The following is a 24,632-nucleotide window of genomic DNA, read 5'->3' on the forward strand; positions in this document are numbered from 1 at the left end:
CGGAAGTCAGTTTTGATTCATTCTTTGTATAATTTGCGAGTATCACTTGAAAAGTTGGGACTACTTTGGGACTTTCTTGTACTAGGGGAAAAATAAAAAGCAGAAGCATATATACATTTTAATGACATAAATTCGCTTGGCAAAGCAGTATGTAATAGAAATCTGAATTGTCCTCTTGAGGTAAACAACCCTTAAATGTTGTAGAAATATCTCTTCTTCTTTTAAAATAGCATGATTTGAAATTAGAGTGATTCCTTCTCAGACCTTGCTTAGGCTTCATTTCTTTGACAGTGTTTTTCCACACTGCCATGCCCAACAGCTATCATAAAACCAAACAAAGGGCAGCGATTTGGAGAAGTCCTGAGGGCGTTTCCTGAGCCGACCTGGAGTGTGCACAGAGCTCCCAGGTTGTCATGACTCCGGGGTTGTTATTCTTTTTATGTTATTCTATTTATTTTTTATGAATGGGAGGAAATGATAAAGAAATTTTTAAGACTAAATTATGTACCAAAGGAGTTCTCCTCCCAACTTGTATTACATGACACTAATTTTAATGTTTTAATTAAAATACCTAATTAAGAGACTTCTTGTTTGTTTGTTTGTCTGTCTTAAATGAGAGTAGGGGAGATACAGAGACAGACTTCTGCGTGTGCCCCGATCGGGATGCACCCGGCAACCCCCGTCTAGGGCTGATGCTCTGCCCATCTGGGGCCATGCTTGTAACCGAGCTATTTTTAGCACCTCAGGTGAAGGCTTTATGGAGCCATCCTCAGCATATGGGGTTGATGAGCTTGAAGCAATCCAGCCATGGCTACAGGAGACGAAGAGAGAGAGAGAGAGCAGGGGGAGGGGGAAAGGTAGAGAAGCAGATGGTTGCTTCTTCTGTGTGCCTTGATGGGAATCGAACCCAGAACTTCCACATGCTGAGTCGACACTACCGCTGAACCAACCAGCCAGGGCTGACACTGTGTTCTTTTAAATTGCTTGACCATTCCTAGAAAACTAGTTATGAACTCAGACTCTGAAAAAGTCCTGCCACTTATTGGCTGTGGGGCCTTTACAAGTTACTGAAGGGCTCTCAGCCACAGTTTCTTATCTGTACCATGGGGAGAATAATAGCTATCCAGTGAGATTGTAGGGAAGGTTAAATGAGATAATACACAAAACACTTAGTATGGGGCCTAGCACATACATAATACATGTTTAATAAATATTTGCCAAGAACATTCTCATTCTCATGCTAAAATCAATGGGAGATAAGAGAAACTTATCCATCAGCAAAATAAAATGAATACCTATATAGAGTATATATTCAGCTTCCTAGGTTGATATGAGAACTTGAGTCTATTCATGTGGCAGTAGGCAGCTTAGGGACTGCTGGGTACTGCTTTTACACGTAGAATCCACGTGCCATTTTTTTTGTTTTGTGTATCTGTCTATGTATTGATCTATGTATCGATCATCTTTTCTTTTTTTAATTTTATTTTTCAATTACAGTTTATAGTCAGTATTATTTTGCACTGGTTTCAGGTGTACAGCACAGTGATTAGATGATCATATACTTTACAAAATGCTTCCCCCCAATATTTCCAGTACCCCACTGGGACATACATGATTATTACAATATTATCGATTTTATTCTTTATGCTGTACTTCATATCCCTGTGACTATTTTGTAACTGTAAATTTGTAGTTCTTAAGCGCTCCACCGTTTTTGCTGGTCCCCCAACCCCCCCCCTCCGCCCTGGAAACCATTAGTCTGTTCTCTGTGTCTATGGGTCTTACTCAGTTTTGTTTGTTCATTGATTTTGTTCCTTAGATTCCACATTTAAGTGAAATCACCTGCCATTCTTGAAGCAACCTTTGTAAAAAGGAGGGAAAGTACTAGTCCCAGAGGACTAAAGCTAGATAAGCCAAAACACTGGGGTATTTTAAACCCAGAAATTTCAAACCTCGCTCATTGGAGTTCGGTTTGATTAAGCGTATCTGTGAAAAAAGGTATGATATTAAGCTGACCAAAAATTGTTCTAAGAAGAAGAGAAGAGATGTGAGTTAATCCATGAGTGTCCATCATTCCTCGGGCTATGGTACTGAAACTCACTTACCCTGCCTTCTGGAGTTGCTTTCTGGTGGGGGAAGCAGAGAGTAAACAAGTAAACAGAGAAACACCAAAGTACCCAAGTACCGGTGTGGCGAAGGACATGCAGGGATGTGGACGGTGTGAGGGCAGAGAATAAGGACACAGGTGCACCCGTGGTCAGGGGAGCTCTCTGCAGGGTGAGAAGATGCCACCTGTGTGAAGTGGGAGAATGAAGAATACATGTGGAGGTTCTAAGATGATCTAAGTATTCGAGGAAATAAAAGAAAGCCTTTGTGAACAGAGTTCGGACAGTGAGGGAGAGCGATGGGACAGGAGGTTGGAGAAGTGGTCAGAACGTTGGAGGGGAGCATAGCACACAGCGCATGAAGACGAGGGCAGTGGTGTCGTGACACCCACACTGGGAGTAGTATGAGCACTGTAGATTTTTTTACAGCACGTTCGAATTGCGATGGCTCAAGCTGTCCATGAAAATCTGCCATAAAGAGCCCTCGGTACTGACCCAGTTAAGGTGGGAAAGTTCTTCTTGTAGGTTTCCAATGCCCTTCAACACCAGAGGGATCTTCCGTTTTATGTTACTTATCACTGCTTTTTCTCTAATCCTTGTGTTTCTACAGGGACTCTGACCCCGAGCCTTTCTCCAGGAAAAGTGACTAAACTGGAACTTAGATGCCCTTAAACTACATAAAACAAGTACACCATAAACATAGTTTGCTCAGGCATTAAGCATTTTGAGATAATGCATGCTTTTGAGTGGACGCATGCAGAATTGTCCCCAGGGAATGCCTTCGGATGTCATAATAGCAGTTTTGGTATCAATAAATCATTTACTATTTGGACAAGTCATGGCCACCACCTCAGTCACTAGATACATTTGTAATGGTTTTTGTGAACAATAACAACAACCACCTAGCAACATAGTGTTTGGTCATGTCATTTTTATAATAGCACATGTGGTTTTGTGGGCTTTGGAAGGATAAATTCTTCCTTTCTCTAATATATCTTGAAAATTAAACAGCCAATATTGTTTGAGGCCCACTGTGCACATTATGAAATCATGCTTCATGGTATGTGGCTTTATGTAAGAAGGACACGTCAGTGTGCTTTTCCTAGTTTTTTAGTACTTTTCTGCTGCATGAGGGAAGGGGTTGATCGTCTGGCTCCCCTTTTATCTCCAGTGTAGGTGGCACGTGGTAGCTCAGTACGTATGTGTTGACTAGATGAATAAATACATGAATGATTTTTAGACGCACTTTACTCCTTGAATTTCTCATAACTCAAATAAGAAATGAGTGATCTATCATCTCTACTTTCAATGTTTAGCTTTCCCATTGACCCTTTTAGACCCTGAAGTTTCAAATATAGCCAAATGACTTCTGTGCTGTGTTGATATCTCAGAGTAGCCAAAGTGATATGATCCCTTCCATTGATGCAGTACTCCACAGACATATACACTGTCTCAGTTGGTCCTTGGAGAAATCTTGAGAGAATATATTTTATAGCTAAGGAAACAGAGCTTAGAAGGAGCCTCTGCGTCTCTTCTAAAGCAGGTGTGTAGGAATGAGATCTGTGCTTTTTACCTCAGCCCAGACTGGTGCATCCATATTCTCCAATAAACATTTGCCTGGCTTTTAAAGCGACAGTCATCTCTGGCATTCCTTTTACTGTTACTAGTTATCTTTTTATTTTGTCTTAATTTTGTTTTTCCCTCCTCTCCATCTCACACACCCCTTTAGATTCTCACTTGGGCTGCTCATACTTGGCTATTGCCATATTCTATACCCCTTAGTTTCTATTGATCAAGTTTTAGAATTCTAAATTTTAGGTGACTCAGCAAATCGTTTTGATTGTATTTGTTGAGGGAGAGCTTATCTTTCATCATTGTATGACAAGACAGTTTTTCCCAGGCTGTGATGACTATGTTGATGGATGTGGGATATATATATATATTACTGAAACTGAGCTATAACTAGAATAGGGAGAGAACATGGTCCTGATGGAGGCTGAGAGCACACGGGCCCTGAGACTCTGAATGTATGAATGAAGGTACTGCTGTGGTGTTGCTCTACCTAGGACACCCTGCTGGTGTAAATTCTGTAAGTGTGAAGTTAGACCAGGTATATGGGAATACCTGTTCAGGGAGGGTCTAGGAATTGGTTTTCCTTTGTAATCAGTTTATTTACTTATTTGTTTTTGATGTACCTGTCAAGAGATTTGCAGCTCCACTCTTATAAAAATGTCTGGGGACTTAGAAGTCTTCTCTAGAGCTCATGAGAGCAAGGACTTTGGCCTGTTTTGTCATGGTGCCCAGGATTATACCTGACACATAGTAGATGATCAACAAATATTTGTTGAATAAAATAATGGCTCGAGCAATGGATCCAACCTATCCCCTTTAGCAACAGGACTGGGTACAGAGCGGAGCGCATTCTTTGCTGGTGCATTGCATTAATGATGTTCTGAGCTAAACTGGCCTGAGAGACTTAAGGACAGCAAGCTCAGACCAAGTTGGACTGGCCATGTTGCACATGCTATTCTGCTATTTCGGTGGGCAGTTTCCTGCCCTCCCTAATACACTGTACTTGATTATGAAGTTATAACTGGCATTCGTTGAACTCTACAAAATAGAATAGTGACTGCAGCTTAGCTGTGCCTGAAAATAGAGGGATAAGAATGAAAAGAATTAAAATGGATTGCTTTGAGTAGCCTGAAGTGACATTGATTAATATGCTATCAATTTTCTTCCCCTGAGAAACATTTGGTCACAGGGAGAGCTGGCTTTCAGAAGAAATTTAAATCTGGGCGTGAGGCTTTTGGCATAGTCTAGTATCACTGGAATGGTCTAAGTGGATTTTTGTTTCTTTTTTCCCATGCTTTACCATGGTTGCTCAGAAAGGCACAGTGCAGTCTCTTGACTGTAGAGTTATCCGTCTTCCGTAGGCTGTGCATTATCTTGCCAAGTTATGGAGTGCACTCAGGGCAGTATATATTACTATGAGAAGCACCTCAAAAGCCTGAAAAGCTAATGTCAGACGGGATATAACGTGGAATTTCCAAGGAGAGGCTGAGAAGAAAAAGAGACTGATTGATGGCTCTCCAAAGAGGCAGGGATATATTTCGTGTTTCATGGTGCTAGTGGATTGCAGACTTTTAACAGATGTCTTTCAGTTGCCTCAAGAAACACAAATGTCACATTTGTTAGATTTTCAAGAACTAATGGTGCAAAAGGCTCTGTTTTCCTTTAGCCATGGCGCATGCGAAGTGATCGTGTGTTCTCTCATAGTGTCCCGGTGTGTGTAGGTATGAGGATCTGATGGCTGAAAAGCAAGTGAGAAAACTGGAGAGGAAGAAAAAAAATTAGAAAAGATTTTGGAATGAGAAATTCTAAGAAGTTTGGATGTTTCAGGTTTGTTTGTTTTTTTAATTTTAGTATCTGTGGAAAAAAGAAAGGATAAACAGACATTTATAGCTATCCACTCATTGACTTGTTTCTTCTTCAAATCCTAATTACAATATTGAACATAGGTCAGAAACTTCCTCTTCTCTAAGTGAGTATAAAATGCTAATATGAGATAATGCCATCACAGCAAGTATTCTCATCCAAAATATTTCCAAGAAGATACAAGCAGACCAATTACTGTTTTGCGAAACAAGGAAGAACTTGTTTCTTTACCCATCACAAATTTATCTTTAGACTCTTTTTACCTTTTGAGCTCCTTTTACCCTGTTCTCTTTCATGAATTCATTCCATCTTATAATAACATTGGTTTTAATATAGGACTCACTGATTTTAGACTTAACAAGTTATTTATTTAATGGGCTCCTTTTTTTGACTTTGATAAGTTCACACAAACAATAACTCTTTTAGTTCTAATGGCTGCTAAAAATGATATGCACCCTACTGCACTTAGGACACTTTAGGTCGGGGTCTCAAACTCAACTCAGCATGTGGGCCGCAGAGCAAGATCACAGCCATTCGGCGGGCCGCACTAGGTCTACAAAAGGCAACTGTTACACAACACTTTTCTCACTGCAGTTGAAAACAAAAAAAAATCAGTACAACAAGCACAATCGTACATGCAGTTTACTCAGTGTCACAAAACGACCAGAAACTGTAGTTCGCATCACAACTGCTGTTAACTAAGCTAATATCTAGCTAGGATGCTAGAGAAATGAAAAATACAAGTAGACCCCTAGGCTTACTTAATTTTATCCAAAATATTTTGAACTTCGTGGATTAGTCTGCGGGCCGCCCAAAATTGTTCGGTGGGCCGCATGCGGCCCGCGGGCCGCGAGTTTGAGACCCCTGGTTTAGGTGGATTGAGTCTAAGTGTACACAGGTTGCATTAGGTGTGGAAGAGGCGTTTATCAGTTGGAGCCTTCCTAGGACATAGAAGCCTAAAGGAGTCTGATATACAACTAAATTTGTTTCCCCCCAGCACTTTGTGATAGGAAAGAACACTCAGTGCTATTTTCTTGCATAACTCTTCTCTGGGTTGATGTGGACTGAAATAAAACTTACAGACTATGACATCTGAGGCAGAGATGCACCAAAAATATTCTCTTTATTGTTCTTCAGAGTCCTGAGCTATTCCAGATATCCATAAGTTTCAGAAAGCTAGCTTCTGGGAAATTGAGATTTTATTGAATATTAAAAAGTGAAAATACCAACTTTCTTCCTTCCTTGTTTTCTCTGAGGGGGTAATAGAATTATAAGTTCAACTGTATTGTAGTTGAAACCACAACATAAAAAGAGAGAAGAGGGGCATTGTTAAAATTAAGCAACAGACCCAGCAGTAATCATATAATTATTTTCTTAGCACATGGAATTATTCCTAAATTCAATTAATATGGTGTTTTTAAGAATGGATTTTTTGCCAAGACATTATTCATTACCAACATATAAAGAATAACTTCTTATTATTCTCTACTGTAATTGTTATATTCAGACATTTATCATGACATCCAGCAAGAGCTGGCAGGCAGTGCTCCTGGTGAGATTTCTGGTCCTCACATGACGATTGCCCTTGCCTGCCCTCCTCTCTCGAGTACATGGTCATTGACAGTACCTACAAGCTTTAACAAGTTGGAGATTCATTTTTGCAGCTGACATATTTTACTTAAAAATAAATCACAGGATGCACTTTTGAGAGCCCAGGTCTAGGACTGGAACATTAACAGAGGGTATGTCAAACCACAAATACTTCCAGTCCATCCAATTCAAAGTATTTCCACACAAGCCTGAAAAAAATAACATTACCAGCAAAAGTATTGTCTTGTCCACAACTTTCCATCATTAACCCTGTGAACTTTTTGAACATAAACGAAGAGGTAGGTACCCTGTGCTATTTACCTTGGAGATTTGAAGTTTCTTCCTTATTTCTCCTTTTAATGAATGAACTGAAAATGAATTTGAACCATGTGCCAACCTTAAAAGGTTTGATTTTTAAATATTTTTTTTCTTCTCAAATACTTGAACCAATAGAATCACTTTCAATTCCCCAATCTCATTCCTGGCCAAAAATACACATTCTAATCTTCAAATTCTTTTTGTAGACGGAGTGTTCCAAAATTGTTTGTTGGTATAAAGAGTAATGTTATTTTAGTAACTGGTCCATAGTAACAACTTAGTTTCTTTGTGAATTGAATTGTTAAGCTACACAAATCAATCATTTGGTGCCAACTGAAGACTGCTTTTACAACACGATATATATCATAAATAAACTAATCATAATGATGTATGTCACTTTAGACTTATGGGAAGGGATTGCAAAAAAGGATGATCAAGCCATATTGGCCAACTCACTTCCTAACTTCCATTTATTTAATTCATGCATTATGGAGAGTCACCACACATGAAATATAAAAGTAAAAATGACACTGTTGAGTAATCACAAGCTGGTGACTAATCTCCAGGGCAGGAGGGGCAGTGAGCATTCTTTAGACCACTTAATTCAAGAAAGAACAGGCTCTGTTTATTTAAGAGACTAGTTCATCTGTTTCCTGATTACATTCTTATTGTGAAAATGCCAGAATGTATTACAATGGATAAGATGAGGGAAAAAAAAAAAGATTAATTTTTGTGGGCCAGGAAAGAGTGGTGGTAGATGTTTGACTGTTTCCTTGGAATTAATCAGTGGTTCATAAACTTAAAATACTTTTTTTATCTTGAAAATTGAGTTTCTGATTCAAATTACACAGGAGAAAGTATTAGTTGGCTTGAGAAAGGAAAAATATTGGTTCACATAAATTTGTGCACAGATGCCTTTTTCATGGGAAAATGATAATTAGGGGTTCAAATCTTGAGCACACGGTTGCGACCTAGTTATTCTTATACTGCAAGTGCTCAGAGGAGGTGCTGGCGAGACCTGAAAATAATGAATTAAGAGATTCCAGCTGGGATATGATGAAAGCATTTTTGTGAATCTCTGTATCTTGGCTGGACCACATAAGTTATAACTGGGAGAGGCCTAAACTAGTAGTAGAATGTGACAGATTTATAGCCCAATTGATGTTGGGCATCAGAAAAAAAGACTGAGGTTGAAAAAAAAAAGGACTTGAGAATTATGAACTTTAAAAGAGTTGCCATTGGAAGGGATGATGAAGAAGGAACTTATGAATTCCCTGTAAGAAGGGAAATAAAAATCATAAAGATTGATGGTAAGGCATTGAATGGGAAGCAAAGTCATTTGTTGTTCACGGCAACCCCCCTCCTCCAAGACCCCTTGTGCATTTCCTCTGCGTCCTAGGTCTCCATGCCACTTCTCTCACCTAACACCTTGTATAGCTTATTTATGATCCAGCTCTTCTACTACATTGTGAGGAGAGGACTTTTTTGGCCCTACATCCTTCAGCTACTTTGTTGCATCCTCAGCTACCAGATGTGTCTGAGACATAGTAGGCTCTCAATAAAAATTTGTCAAATGAATGAATGGTGTAACTTGAAATCAAAATTTTGTTTTAGTCTTCCTTTTCTTCATCCATTTCGCCCTCCCTCGTCCATGCCTTCTTTCCTCAATTACTTACGAGGATGTGCTGGGGCCCCAAAAGCAATCAAAACAAGATTCCTGCACTCCTGGAGTTTACAGTCTGTTGGGACAAATCTAATTGTGTAAATGAGTGATCGAGAGAGTCTAGTACAGGGTGGTAATGCTGTGATAGATGTAACACAAGTGCAATGAGAATGTAGAAAAAAAGGCATTGAAATCAGACTGAGAGATCAAGGAAAAATATTTTGGAGGAATGGAAAATTAAGGATTTATAGAGCCTCGAAGGATTTGTGAGTTGATGAAGAAAAAGACTTGGATGAAAGCACAGTCCTGGAAAAACAAAACAGCATTTTCAGGGCAACAGTAGGAAGCTTGTTGTGAATGGAGAGATGATACCAGAGTACATAGAGTTTGGAAGGAAGAAAAACAGAGAGTAATTTAAAAATCATTAGCTTTATGAGGTGTTTTGGTATTTTCATTGGGTGAGTCAAATATACGGAGGCTTCATAATACTTCAGACACATAGGTGAGGTCACTCAGTCACCTCCGGTCATCTTACCTTTTTATTTCCCAGACTCCTATCTTGATATCCTAGGCTAAGAATGAAACCTTAAAGCAGAATTGTGCATTATTTGGAGTGTGGAGACTTTTGTTTTAGCTTAAAATAACTGGTTGCCAGGCTATGGAGTCTATGTTAGGACAAGGGCCTTTTCAGCCTAATTTTGTTATCTGTGAGTGTGGGCAGGAGTTACCTCTGAGAGAAGACTCCTGCCTTCCCTGAATGAATGAAAGAAAAAATGAATGAATTTGAATGAATGAAAGGACGAATACACATGAATTTTATTTTGATCTCTAATCTGCAAATGGCCTCTTCCAGAACCTGTTTTTATCTTTAGCTTCTAGGACTGCCTAGCTGTTGATTAAAGTGGTAGTTTTGTGTTGATCTGATCTAATATAACCTCCACATTTTAGTAGTTTTAGTATTAATATCATTACAGGTGATGAATTTGTTTTCTGTATTTGTTTATTTAAATTAATATTTAAAATTAAATGAACCAAGCAGTGACTTTTATAAAATTACCTGCTATTTTGTGTCTTCCCTTTGTTTGGGAGACTCCACGTTGTCCTGATCTGGCATTGTATAGAAATCACTGCACACTCTCAACCTTTCCCGTGTTCTAAATCATTTCATTGACATTTCTTGAAATATTGTCTAGCTCGTTGAATTTATACTGGTCTTGTTTTATAATGATAAGGAGAAAGAAATTTAGGGTGCAGATGTATCTAAAAGTGGTGCCCGCACAAAGTGGACGCTTAGCATATGTTTTTTGGATGGATGAATAAGAGATATTTTTAAAACATGCATCTGAACATTAGTTGTTTCTCACTGTCTTTACGGAGACTCCTTTGCAAGAGCCACCAAACCATTTACAGTCTGAACTTGTAGATTTTTTTGGCCTTATCTCTTGCTGTCACACTCAATAATTCATGTTCTGCAATACATGTTCATAGCTTGGTGCCCATATTCGTTCTATCCCTTCTGTCTGACAAATTTTTACTGATCCTCCAGATGTGAAAGCTTTCCCTAACCCTACTGCAGAAGAGTAACTTCTCCAACATTTTCAAAACACCTTGTATATACTTCCATTATAATGCCCATTGTACCATTTCACTTTATGCACTTACCTCCTTATCTAGCTTGTACACTCAAGACAGACGTAGTCTTGTTTTCCTTTGTGTCTTTATGGTTTACTATTGTGCCTCTGATCATAGCAGACTCAGTAATGTGTTTTGAATGAATAAATGGGGTTATCAGGCCAGTGCCAAGGTCTGAGGATCGCCCAGTTCCTCTGAGCCCTGTTCTATACCATGAGGACAGGAGCCCTGCGGTCAGGACAAGGCAGACGGGGTCAACAGGCTGAAGAGGCCTAGCCCAGAGCCAGGGCATCTGTAATAGGAGTGATGATTGCCAGTTGCTAGGAAGCCACATGACCCTGGCCTATCTACTCCACGGGGTCTCTTTGGAGGAGTCCTTGAATGATGCTGTCCTTGGTTCTTTGCCAGAAAAGCCTTTCTCACGAGATCAGGATCAGTCAGAAGTCTGAAGTCCAGTTCCCAGGGTTTCTTTAGTTGTTTGCCAGGTATCTGGTTAAAGAACTTCAAGGGACTGATAAGAATCCGAGCTCTTCTTGCTAGACCACAAGTCATAATTGAGAGCCATGTCTTAGGAGTGTAATAGTGATTATTTTTCTTAGAACTGTGATTTTACCTTTGCTGAAACATATTTAATACTTAACTTGCCCATGCCCCTGAGCTTGTAAAAGCGTTCTGTTTTATAATAACAGGAATTGCGCTTTTATTTTTATTACACAATAAGCCACATTGTTAAATTTATGATTTATTAACCTCTGTTAGAATCTAATGAGTAATGGTGGTGTTGAGTACAGAAACGTGATTAGATGTCATTCATTGTGCCATATGAGATAAATCTTCTTCACACCAGCTAGAGATATGCAGTTTCAACATGTGATTTGAATTGCATTGTGTATTCTGGGCTGTAATTGTCAAATAACTCAGACTATATGGATATAAATATATATGCAAATGTACAAACTTTCTAAAGTGATTTGAGATGATCCCAAGAGATCTCAAAAAATTATTCCTTTCTTAGTTGAAATGCCTTATTAGCTTCCTGTTATCAGACAGTATTCAAACTTTTTAGCTTAGCAGACCAGGTCCCTCATGATCTGGTCCTTGCCTACCTCCCCAGCTCCCCTCACTGCCTTCCACCAGCAGGTACCCCCCCATTTGTCTACCACCCTTTGTCTGGCTGTTTCCCACAAGTTTTTCCAACACTGGTCAGCTTCCATGACTTTCAGTGCCCTTTGCCCTTTGCCCCTCCCTCCCTCCCTCCCTCCTTCCCTCCCTCCCTCCCTCCCTCCTTCCCTCCCTTCGTTTCCTCCTTCCTTCCTTCCTTCTTCTTTCCTTCCTCTTATGAAATGTAGAGAAGTACAGAGCACAATAGGACACTCATATGTAAATTGTCCACCTAAGGTTAACTAATGTAAGCATTTTATGAATTTTGCCTCTAACTGAAATAAACCATAACATCTCAGACAAAGCTGATGTCCTTTTTTTTTTTTGCCTTCCTGATTCCTCTTCCATTCTTTTTTCCAGAGGCAACTGCCATCATAAATTTGTCCTCTAATTTTTCATCTCAGTAGGTTACTATACAGAAGAGTCCATGGCCATCTGTAACCATAGATTTTGCTGTACACTTTCTCTCCCAGATTTCTAAGAGAATGCTAATTCAGAGAATCCCAGTGCTATCCACTGGGAACCTTTTGTTTCCTGTGGTTTGTGGGTTGTTTTGTATTATTTTGTTTTGTTTGTTTTTTTTAAATAGATTCAGTTGTTGCTTATTTTTTAAAAAGTTTTCTAAAATTCTGGTCTGGAGCTTCTTCAGAGATTTTGTGAAAGTCTTGTAAGTTTTAAATTTTATTTTCCACATTATTGGAAGGTTGGTTGAGCCATTCCTCTTCTAACCCCTCTCTCCTCACAAATATAGAAAATAATTATACATAATTTATTTTACAGAAATCATATTACCTTTTTATTCACCTAGTAGTTTTAGCAGTGAGAAATTTTTTACTTGTAATATTTGAAATTTTTTCTTGAAGACTTAAAAATTTCAATTCTCTACTTAAAAAGTACCTTGATATCAAAGTAATACATGTTCATATAGACAATATGAAAAGTGTTTTAAAAAGTCAGAAAACCAGTTGGAAAAAATACTCATAGGTCCCTGGGTAAACTGCTATTATATTTAATATGCTCATTTAAGGAAATTTGGAAGGTGAAGAGAGGTAAGGGAAAAACCTTCTTACCATGCTAATATAATCACAGTTTATAGTTGCTTAACTTTATTTCTTTCTAGTTTTAAATTTTCTTTACATAGTCATTTACTATTTCATAATCAGCACATAAATGCAGCTGGCATTATCTGTTTATCCACACATTAGCATTTAAAAAAATTACATAATCCTGTGTTTCCATTTTGTTGAGCATTTGTGTTCTAACTTTAATTTTTTTTCTGTTATATCATCATTTGTAACATCTTTGTACTTAGAGCTATTTCTGCCTTTAGAATAAAGTGACATTATTGGGGCGTGGCTGTGGGCTCCTTAGCTCTTGATACATATTGTCAGTGTGCCTGAGTGTCTGGGTCCTGGTTTCTCCTCATTCTTGCCAACATTTTCTTTTTTCTTTTATTTTTAATAATTAAAAAGAAATCTTTGCTCATTTCTATCAGCTCTTCATAGAATTAAATTAACTTTTTGCTTATCTTATTAGCTTTAAATATTTTGCAGATATGCTTGTTGTTTAGTAGTACACAGATATTTTTATTTTATGTTACATATGGATATTTTCCTTGTGATTATATTTGTGTTTTTTGAGAATAAATAGTCCTCTTGTTTCCAAAGATTTGATACAAATTTTGATTTATGATTATTCAGTTTTTTTAATGGTTTGATTTTTTAAGTATATTTGATGCTCTAGGTCAAATTGAGAATTTGCTGTGGACTTAAGAGGCTACTGAAGTACCATTGTTCTGCCATGCTTAGTTTAAACTAGGGATCAATACAAAGGTGGGGAGATAAATTCTAGGATTCATCTCATGTTTTTTGTACCCAAATCTTTTTTTTTTTTTTTTTTTTTTTTTTTTAGCGTGTGCACATATGTGCTCAAGAGAGGGAGAGAGAGAGAGAGAGAAAATGAAAAAGAGAGAGAGAGATAAACAGGGAGAGAGGTGAGAAGCATCAACTTGTACATAAGTTGCAGTGCCCCAGTTGTTCATTGATTGCTTCTCATCAGGGGACTTGACCAGGGGACTCTAGCTGAGCCAATGACCCCTTGCTCAAGCCAGCAACCTTGGGCTCAAGCCAGTGACCTTTGGGCTCAAGCTGATGACCTCGGGGTTTCGAACCACTGCGCCACCACCTGCTCAGGTGTACCTGAGTCTTATTAGAAGTGTTATTTAAACCATACAGGTGAGTGTTACTAAAATGTTGGGCTAACCCTAGACTTTCCGCACTCACACTGCTCCTCTGTGTCTCAAGGGGAAGCTGACATTTGTCCCTGAAGAGTGTATTGTCCTTGTCCTCTGATTGTTCTCCAGGTAGTTCATGCAAAGTCTTTGGCCTTTCTCTTGGACTTGTAAGCTCTGTTTCCAGCAGGTAATTCACACTCAGCATTAGTCAACAAACCTATTTTCCTTAGGCTCTGCAAGGTCTAAAACACAGGGTCATTCATCTGCAGTCAGGATTGCTTCCAATCATTTTTCCTCCAGGACTTGTTCATCCATCTCCTGCAGCCGGGGCAGCAGAGGCCAGTGTGTGTGGCCTGGCTGGTACATTCAGGCCAGCTCTTCCTCCTTAGTCAGCTCGAAGTCTTTGTTTTCTACCTCCACTGCTTCAGAATAAACATGAACTCTGTTTATAGCAACACTAGTGTTTTTTGAGTATGGGGGAAGTGATTCAATAACTGATCAAGAATTGACTTTAAAATAAACAAGACTTCGTGGCTAGAAAAGATTTGGAACTACCCAGTTTAAACATGACAAGCTCCTTATCACCCAGTGTTCAACAGTTATGGGAAAACATTTTAAGAAATGGTGTATCTGGGAGTCACACATTTTGTGAGGATAACCTCAATAACCTTCTCACTGTAAGGTTCTAAAGTTATATACAGGCTTCTCATTTCCCATTTCTTTTTTTTTTTTCCCTTTTCAAAGTTCTTCTAACATTTATAGTAGCAGAGGCTCAAAACAAAATTTCAGGTTCTAGAGTCAGTTTGGAAAAAAATATCAAAAAATATAGGATAAATATGATTGAAAAATGAGTTAGTTATCTGCCCCAAATGGTTAGAAATACAAAGTTTACTCAGCTAATAAATAAAACAAGCAAACAAAAAAGATGTTTAGCATTTAGTATATGATATTTTTTAGTTGACAATATGTGCATCTTTTAGGTAAAGAAAGAATTGATGAGCCAATTGATTTTTTAAAACAGCCTTAAGGTGGTATAATTTATATACCATGAAGCTCACTCATTCTAAATGTACAATTCTTTTTAATAAGTTCATCGAGTTTTAGAGCCATCACTCCAGTCCAGCTTTAGACCATTTCCATCACCCCCAGAAAGATCGCTTGTGCTCGCTTCTGTCCTGACAGGGCCTGTTCGAGCCCGAGCCCCAGTCCAGCAGCCGCAATTCTACTTCATGTCTCTGCAGATTTTCCTTTTCTGGACTTTTCATATAAATGGAATCTAATAATATGTCGTATTTTACATCTGGATTTTTTACTTGGCATAACATTGTAGTATGTATTAATAGTTGGTTCCTTTTCATTGATGAATAATATTCTACCTTGTGACAATATCACATTTTGTTCATTCACCAGTTGAAAGACATGTGGATTGTTTCCAGTTTGGGGTTGTTGTAATAACCCTGCTATGAACATTCATGTACAACTCTCTGTATAACCATATGTATTCATTTCTTTTGGGTAGATACCAAGGTATGAAATTGCTGGATCATATGTTAAATTCATGGTTAACTTTTTAAGAAACTGCCATTGTTTTCCAAAGTGGTCATCCCATTTCACCCTCCCGTCAGTAATGTCTGAGGGTTTTAATTTCTCCGTATCAACCACAACTTGTTATTGCCTGTCTTTTACATTATACCCATTCTAGGTGATGTGAAATGGAGTTTTGTTGTGGTTTTAATTTATAATTTTCTATGAGTAGTGATGGTAAACATCTTTTCAAGTATTTATTTATTTATCTTCCTTGATGAAATGCTTATTCAGATTTTTTGTCCATTTTGAAATTGGGTTATATTTATATTATTGAGTTGTAAGAGTTCCTTATGGTTTTCAATGCAAGTTCTTTATTAGATATTTCAAATATTTTCTCTGTCTCTGACTTGCCTTTATTTTCTTAGTGGTGTCTTTTCAGATTTAACAGTTTTTGATTTTGATGATGTCTAATTCATCAATTTTTTTACATGAATTGTGCTTTTGAAACTTTATCTAAGAACTTACCTAACCCAAGATCTTAATATTTTTTCTTTATGTTTTCTTCTAGTAGTTTATAGTTTTAGCTCTTATATTGTAATCTATGACCGATATTGAATTAAGTTTTATGAATGATGTAATGTAAGGGTAGATTTTTTTTTCTTCCTGTGGATATCCAGTTTTCTTAGTACCATATATTGAAAAACCATTCTTTTCTTGTTGAATTTCCTTGGCACTTTTGTTGAAAATCAGTTAACCATATATAATTGCAAGGGCTTATTTCTGGCTCATCTATTCTCTTCCATTTATCTAAATTTCTATCCTTACTCCAGTGCCATTATCTATTGGTTATTGTATTTTTATAGTAAGTTTTGAAATCCTCTCATTTTATTCATTTTTTAAACTGTTTTGGCTATTCTGGGTCCTGTGCATTTTCATATATAATTTTCTCTAGCTTGTCAATTTCTGAAGAAAATCTCACTGGAATTTCAATAGAGGCTGCATTGAATCTACAGATGAATTTGTGGAGTAATAATATTGAGTTTTCCGTTCTATGAATAAGGATGTCTCTTCACTTATTTAAAGGTTCTTAAGTTTCTCTTAGAAGTGCTTTGTAGTTTTCAGGGTGCAAAGCTTGCACTTATGTTTTTAAATTTATTTCTATAAATTTTATTCTTTTTGATGTAATTGTGAATAGAATTGTTTATAAATTTCATTTTAAGATTGTTCATCATTAGTATATATATACAAATGTACGCAGTTTCTTTGTATATTGATTTTGTATTCAATGACCTTGTTTATGATAGTAATTTTTTGTAGATTCCTTAGGATTTTTTTTTCTCTTCAAGTGAGAGGAGGGGAGATACAGAGACAGACTACCACTTGTGACCCATATGGGGACAGTGCTCTAAACATCTAGGGCTATGCTCGCAACCGAGCTATATTTAGCACCTGAAGTGAAGGTGCCATGAAGCCATCCTTAGCACCCAGGGCCGATGAGCTCAAACCATTCAAACCATGGCTGTGAAAGGGGAAGAGAGAGAATGAGAAGAGGGAAGGGAGGTGGAGAGGTGGAGAAACAGATGGTCGCTTCTCCTGTGTGCCTTGACCAGAAATTGAACTCAGGATATCCACATGCCTGCTTGACACTTGACTGCTGACCCATCTGGCCAGGACCAGGATTTTCTACATGTAACATTATGTTGTCTAGAATAAAGATAGTTTTTTGCTTTGTTTTTCTCTTTTCTCTCTCCTCCCCTCCCTTCTTCTCTCTTCTCCCTTTTTTCTCTGTTCTTTTTTCTTTTCTTTGCATTATTATACTGGCTAGATCTCCTAGTCTAATGTTTAATAGAAGTGTTAAGAGCAGGTGTCCTTGCCTTTTTGCTGATCTTAGAAAGAAAATGTTTACTATTTTATCATTATTTATGTTATCTGTAGGTTGAGGAAGTTTACTTCTATTTCTGCTTCTATTTTGTTGAGAATTCTATGAATGGTTATTGGATTTTTGTCCAATGCATTTCCTGCATCTACTGAGATAATCATCTGATTTTTTCCCCTTCATTTTATTGCTATTGTGTATTATGTTGATTATCAGATGGTAAGCCAATCTTACATTCCTGGGATAAATCCCACTTGGTCATGGTGGATGATCTTTTATATGTTTGCTAGTACTGTGTTGAGGGTTTCTGTGTCTCTGTTAATAGGAGATATTGGTCTGTAGTTTTTTTTTTCCCCCTTATGATATCTTTGTCTGGCTCAGAATAAGTTGAGAAATGAGCCAGTTGATGTTTTGTTTTGTTTTTTTCAACTAGTCTTGGTCAGGAGGATGGTGCTTATCAGTGTTAATTATCTATCAATGGCGCAACTCCATTTAAAAATCATTTCTAATCTGTTGTGAATTGGGACTTTTATAAAATACACTAAACATTAATCCCTGGGAAAATGATACAAAATATACAAACTATAAACTCCATTTATGAAACAAATGAAACACATAAGATTCTCTATCAAATTGGTACAGAAATTTCTAAAGGCTTTTGACTGTTAATTCTTGTACTTGTCTCTTCACGGACTGGAAACAAATGGTTCTCTCAAATCTGTGAGGCACCTTTGAGTCAGCACTGGGGCAGACTTAGGCTTCTCAGACTTAAATGTGCATACAAATCACCCTGGGGTTCTGTTCACGTCTGCATTCTGATGGGATTGGTTTGGGTCGGGCCTGACGGTCTGCATTTCTGTCAAACAGTCAGGTCATGCTGATGCTGTCGGTCCACAGACCACACTTTGAGTACTAAGGTTATGAAATATAATGCTGACAGTAAAATAAATGTAATCTTTTAAATAACCCTATCATAAATTGCTTTGGACATATTTTGGTTTCTCAAAGATTGTTGGATTGTTGCTTCATCATCACGATTCTTTAGATATAAAGTTGTTTTTCTTGGCCTCTGACCTTTCTGGACCTCCAACTGCTCATCTCTAAGGCGACGGAGTTGAGCTACAAGATCTCTGGAGTCCCCTTCCCAATCTCACCATCTGTGGTTTTAAGCATCCACGTCAAGGGACAATTATGACTGCATTTGCATTTTCTTTTTAATATAAACCTAATAAAACATGAACTCAGAGTCTTATTTTACAAGTTTTTAACATGATGTTTAAAAATAATAATAAACATGCTTTACTAAATTTTGGATGATCCAGAAAGATTAATATCAACAATTCAAGGATTTTTTTCATGTTGAAGTCTTAATAAAAGTAGGCGGGCGTCTTGTTTAGCCTTATAGTTGGAAATCTAATTAAAAAATAATTGACTTGCCTAAACTGTGGAGAGACAAGTAAAATAGGTGTTTATATTATGAAATTCAAGTTGACACAGAATAGTGAAAGGCTTTAATTTTGACCAAGTTAAAATGATCTCATTTTTCTTTATGTTTCATTTTATTCACTGAGACAGTTGAAATATTCCACCCCGTTGCCCCCACTGGTGCTTAAAAGCAAATGAAAAGGGTGGTAAATCAGTGGTAGAAATATATTGTCAAAACCTCCAGGGGCAGTATCCACAGTCTTGAGCGCATGTTAGTGTGATTCTGCCATTCCTAATACAGATGATTACAGCAAACTCGGTGGAGGCATTTGGTCAGCCTCCAAAGAAAGTGACTAATAATTGACCTAATGTACAGAGCACATGAATAACATATTCTTTGTATAAAAAAATATGGATGGTTTATGGGGTGTGCAAAAGTTCACATCCCTTTTTCAATTCTTCTAAAAGATTTTAAAACTCAGCAGCTCTATTAAGTTTTTAATTCTTTAGGCTCAAATGCAGGTCATTCATTAGATGCCCCGATGCAATTCAAAAGCAGACTCCTGTCCCCAAGATTTTTCTATAATCATTGTTTAGAATTTTGAAGATAAATAGTATTGATTTTGATTCATTTAAGTTTGCAATGGCCTCACATGGTAAAACAATTTTATTTTAGTTTTTGACACCAGTGAACAATTGTTTCCGTTGTGAAGAAATTTGATGTCTCCAAAATATATAGGAGTTTTACTTGATGAGAGATTAGTGGAAAATTATAATTTTCTTTTCCTTTTTTCGTTGAACACATTGATCATCACGTCAATAATACCCTTACTGTATTTCTGTTATTCTTGGCTTGTCTGCAAGATATTTTACTTAGTGGATTTCCTTTTATTCATTTAGTAATAATGGGGTCAGCTAGGCAGACCTTTTTATTTTTAATTGACTAAACCTTATTGTGTTATGTGCTAAGACACATCCATTAATATTAGGAAGGACTTGGATCAAAATGTTTTATTTTATTTTGTTTATTTATTTATTTAATTTTTTTATCAAGTGAGAGGCAGGGATGGTGGAGAAACAACTTCTGCATGTAGAGGCAGAATAAGGTCGTTTGAGGCCCCAGGCACAGAAGAAAATATTAGGTCCCTTACATTAGAAAAAAGTATAAAGTTGGGGTTTTGTGGGGCCCTTCAGAAGTCGGGGCCCAAGGCGTGTGCCCAGTGTACCTACCATTAAATCTGCTTCTGCCCACATGTGCCCCTGTTTGGGATCCACCGAGCAACCCCTGTTTGGGGCTGATACTCTGCCCATCTGAGGATGCTGCTATGCTGCTCGGCAACCGAGCTAGTTTAGCACCTGAGGCGAGGCCATGGAGCCATCCTCAGTGCCTGGGACCAACTTGCTCGTTTAAGCCATGGCTTTGGGGGAGGAAGAGAGAGGGGGAGGAGGGGAAGGGTGGAGAAACTGATGGTCGCTTCTCCTGTGTGCCCTTACTGGGAATCAAACCCGGGATTTCCACATGCCAGGTCGATGCTCTACCGCTGAACCAACTGGCCAGGGCCACAAATTGCTTTACAAGGGTTCTTTCTGGGTGGTGAAATTATTTCTGGGTAGTTGAATTTTATTTTCTGCTTTCTAAACCTTCAATTTTCATTTTCAGTCAGAGAGGACCACAAATATAATAATTAACAAAATTTAAAAATTTTAGTTTTATTTTTCTTTTAAGAAAGGAAATGTTTCATGTATCTCTTTAGAATCTATGGTGTACCTACTGTATGGCAGGCCTTTTGTCGGGTCTGGACCAATAAGTCAAATGAGACTCAGCCTTTATCCTGGAGGATCTCAGGCTCTAGTTCAACATCTTACTAAAGTATGATCAGTGGGGACCAATAAGTGGTAACCCCAATAAACTATTATCACCTGTAAAGTGGTAATAATTCCATTCCTCTTACCTAGAATTGATGGAGATTGGGAGATATCGTATAAGAAAAGTTATTGGTCTGAGAGTTGGCACATAGGAAGCTTTGGTCATGATTATTGTGCTTGGTGCATTCATGGGGATGGGGAACTCATTACCTTCAGAGGCAGTTTGGTCTATGTCTGGAGAAAGTGAGGCCATACAGCCTGGTGAAATCAGTCTCTGAGGAGCCTCCCCTATTCCTGTAGCTGCCATTCCACATAGCATGCCATTAAACACTGACTACTGTCTACTTGAGCCTAGTACCTCTGTTCTTTTTCAAACCAAGTTACAGTGGGAATTTTTCTGAGAATTCTTCTCTGTTTCATGACAGTAGTGAGAAACGAGGATCTATTTTACACTTAGGCAACTCTAGATAGTTATTTTATAGATATGCAAAGGCCACCTGGGGATTTTACCCTTTAATTAACTAAATAGTTTATATTAATAGAAAATGAACATTTGATAAGACAGAGATAAAACTAGGAAAAATATGCATTGGATTATCTAAAGCAGTTCAGATGAAAACATGGAGTCCAGAAACTTGAACTCCATTCCCTCCAAAACATCTTTTTCTCTAACCACACAACAAAGCCTACATAAAACCCCAGTGGCTTTGTATTGCGGAAATGCTTCCCTGTCTGAGCAGATGATTCTAATAAGTTTCCTTTATTGATCTGGTTGCAAGGGGCGCTGTCCAACAAATAATCCTATGCAATAAAAAGCCTTCTTGGGACGTATTTTATTAGTCAAGGTGCTGTTGGTGTCTGTGATGACGAGCCTAATGGACAAGCCAAGTTCAGCTAACCGTGGGTTTATGGTTCTGCAGTAAAGCAGCGCAGCATCACTCCTGAGCTTTCCGAATGCCTGCCTCTCACACCAAACATTACAGCCTTCCCCTAGAATTTCCAGACCGCCCACTGTAACAATATAGTGTATAAAAGGATCCAGATGCTCAGAAAGAGAACGGGCGAAGTGCGGACCACGTTTGAGACTTCTTTTTTGCCCTTCTGGATTTTGAGCATTGTTTTTGTTTTTTTTTTTTGTTTTTTTTTTCATGACTGGCTTACTAGAGAGATCGGCTTTCATCTCCAAGTCTGCTTTTAGAACATTTTGGGGAAGTATAGCAGGATTAAATTTATCACAAAAAATATGCATTTTATGATTGCGTTTGACTCAGGGGTCTCTGTGCTTTTTCAGCCTTTGTACCTCTTTCCAGTATTCCTTAGGGGAAGAAATTGTAGGATGTACACACACGGTGAGCTCTAAGGATAGAAAGGACGTGGAGAGTATCATGTAGCAGAGTAGAAACAGCAAGTAAGAGTACCAAATACACATGGAGTGTCTATTTGCAAAATGGAAGAAAAGAACTGGCTAAATGCAGTTAACTTATTATAGTTTAAGGCCTGATTGCTTGGAAGTTTTAAAAGTGCTTCATTTTATCCATGTTTTGGAAGAGAGTATATACATGTTTAAAAGTTCAACTTCCTGGCGGTCTGTGCCTTTGCAATAATTTGTTCGAAATAGATAAAATAGATGTGACTCCTCCTTGCTCCCAAACACTCTGCTCAGGACAGGTGATTTATAAAAAGAAACCTTTTTTTGTATTTTTCCGAAGCTGGAAATGGGGAAAGACAGACAGACTCCCGCATGCGCCCGACCGGGATCCACCCGGCATGCCCACCAGGGGCGACACTCTGCCCACCAGGGGGCGATGCTCTGCCCCTCCGGGGCGTTGCTCTGCTGCAACTAGAGCCACTCTAGAACCTGGGGCAGAGGCCAAGGAGCCATCCCCAGCGCCCGGGCCATCCTTGCTCCAATGGAGCCTTGGCTGCGGGAGGGGAAGAGAGAGACAGAGAGGAAGAGGGGGTGGAGAAGCAAATGGGCACCTCTCCTATGTGCCCTGGCCGGGAATCGAACCCGGGTCCCTCTCACGCCAGGACGACGCTCCACTGCTGAGCCAACCGGCCAGGGCCAAAAGAAACCTTCTTCTTATGCGACTCATTAATTTACTTATCCTAACCCTTTTATTTTCTCTCACCATCCGGTCTAATTGTGTTTCCCTGTCCCTCTTTATCATATTCCTATATTTCTAAAAAATACTTAACTTAAAATTATATCTCTTTCTCTAGAAAGCTAGCTTCAAGAGAGCAGAAGCTAGTTGCCTGGTTTGTGTTATATCTTCAGTGCCCCAATCAGTGCCTGGCATATAGTAGGTTCTCAATAAGCATTGATGATAGAACTTAGCCCATAAGGAACTCCTAGATAGGACTAGGAAGAAAACATCTTCTTGGTTCATTTGTTCATTCATTCATTCGTTCATTCATTCATTCATTCATTCATTCCACAAGCATTTATTGAGGACCTGGCATGTACCAGGGATTGTGGGCTAGTTACTGGGTAAAAAGAATTTACAAATAGATAAAAACACATTTAACTATAATGTAGTACAACCCCTTCGCTAAAGAAAGAACATGCTCATGAACACTAGATTTAAAATATTTCATTAAAAATTTTAGAGTCTTTCAAAATACTTAATATAATAAATAACATGTTTCTTCTCACTTAAATGCTGTCATCAGAGAGACTGTGAGCACAGGGCTTGTGTGGGCTGCTCTCTTTGCCTGATTGAGACTGGGACCTCAACTGCAGGGAAGATCCTTCCCCCAAACCATGGGCAGAACTTTTCCGCCTGTTTGCAGGTCGGCATGCCAGGGTTGGAGTGGTGACCCACCAGGGGGCCAGCACCAACTGAATGCCATCTCTAAAAATAGCAGAACTTTATCCTTGAAAAATGAAAATGCTTTGGTTTTAAAAATATGTTTCTGTTTTTAATGAATCCAAAGCTTGGATTTATTTGAAGGCATGCACATTTCGCCTTGCTGATGGGGGAAAAAAAACACACCAGTTTTCATGCCTGTGCATGAAGGGTTGTTTCGTTTAGATTCTTTGAATGTTAACTCAGTTCTCCATCTGTAATATACAACCTGGCCACCGTTTGGAAAAAAAATTATTCAATCAAGGAAAAAACTGTAGGTTGCTGCGTTGCATGCTCTTTCAGAATATGTAGATTCTGTTAAATAGATGCATCATGATCACAATAACCCACGGTCTCTTTGTGGCCCACTATCCATCAGAGTTGTGTAAGATGTCACAGCACCCAAGTATGGACCTCTAGAGGGGAACCATCTTATGACTTTCTGGCCCAGTTTCTGCCTTTTGGAGAAGGTGCTGTGAAGATCTAGTGAACCAAAGTTCCTTATCAGGGGTAACACAACTAGTTGATGGGACTCCAGACATGAAATAATTTTTCTAACTTCCAGTCCAGTGTTTCCTCAAACGTGATCTGCTGATCACTTGCATTATAATTGCTGGGGTTGCCCAGTAAAATGGGATTCCCGGTCCTCAAGGAAATCAGAACTGCTGTGAGTTCAGTCCAGGAATTTGCATGTGAATAAGCTCCTCAGTTGGCCTTGCATTAAGCAGTCTGCTTGCCTAGAATGACCTGCCTTCATATTTTGCTTTGCCATGTACAAGTTGACTGTGTACCATTTAAAGATGAGCTTCAGTGACCTAAGAACTTTATTCTAGTTTAAGAGGTAAAGCTCCTAATTTAGAGAAAGATTGTTTTCTCAAAGTGGAACAGTAGAAAAATTTTCATTTGAAAGGTGGTTGAATCAGCAAACTGGTTGGAAATTGTTGATAAAGTC

At 38.4% G+C, this 24,632-nt stretch overlaps 1 protein-coding gene across 1 annotated transcript in view; it reads left to right on the forward strand.

Annotated features, from left to right (window-relative positions):
* Positions 1-24,632, forward strand: part of FBN1 (fibrillin 1) — a 252,149-nt gene that overhangs the window by 68,733 nt on the left and 158,784 nt on the right. The gene's annotated exons all lie outside the window — the stretch shown is intronic.

The sequence above is a fragment of the Saccopteryx bilineata genome, chromosome 4 (assembly GCF_036850765.1).
Source record: "Saccopteryx bilineata isolate mSacBil1 chromosome 4, mSacBil1_pri_phased_curated, whole genome shotgun sequence".
Taxonomy (NCBI): domain Eukaryota; kingdom Metazoa; phylum Chordata; class Mammalia; order Chiroptera; family Emballonuridae; genus Saccopteryx; species Saccopteryx bilineata.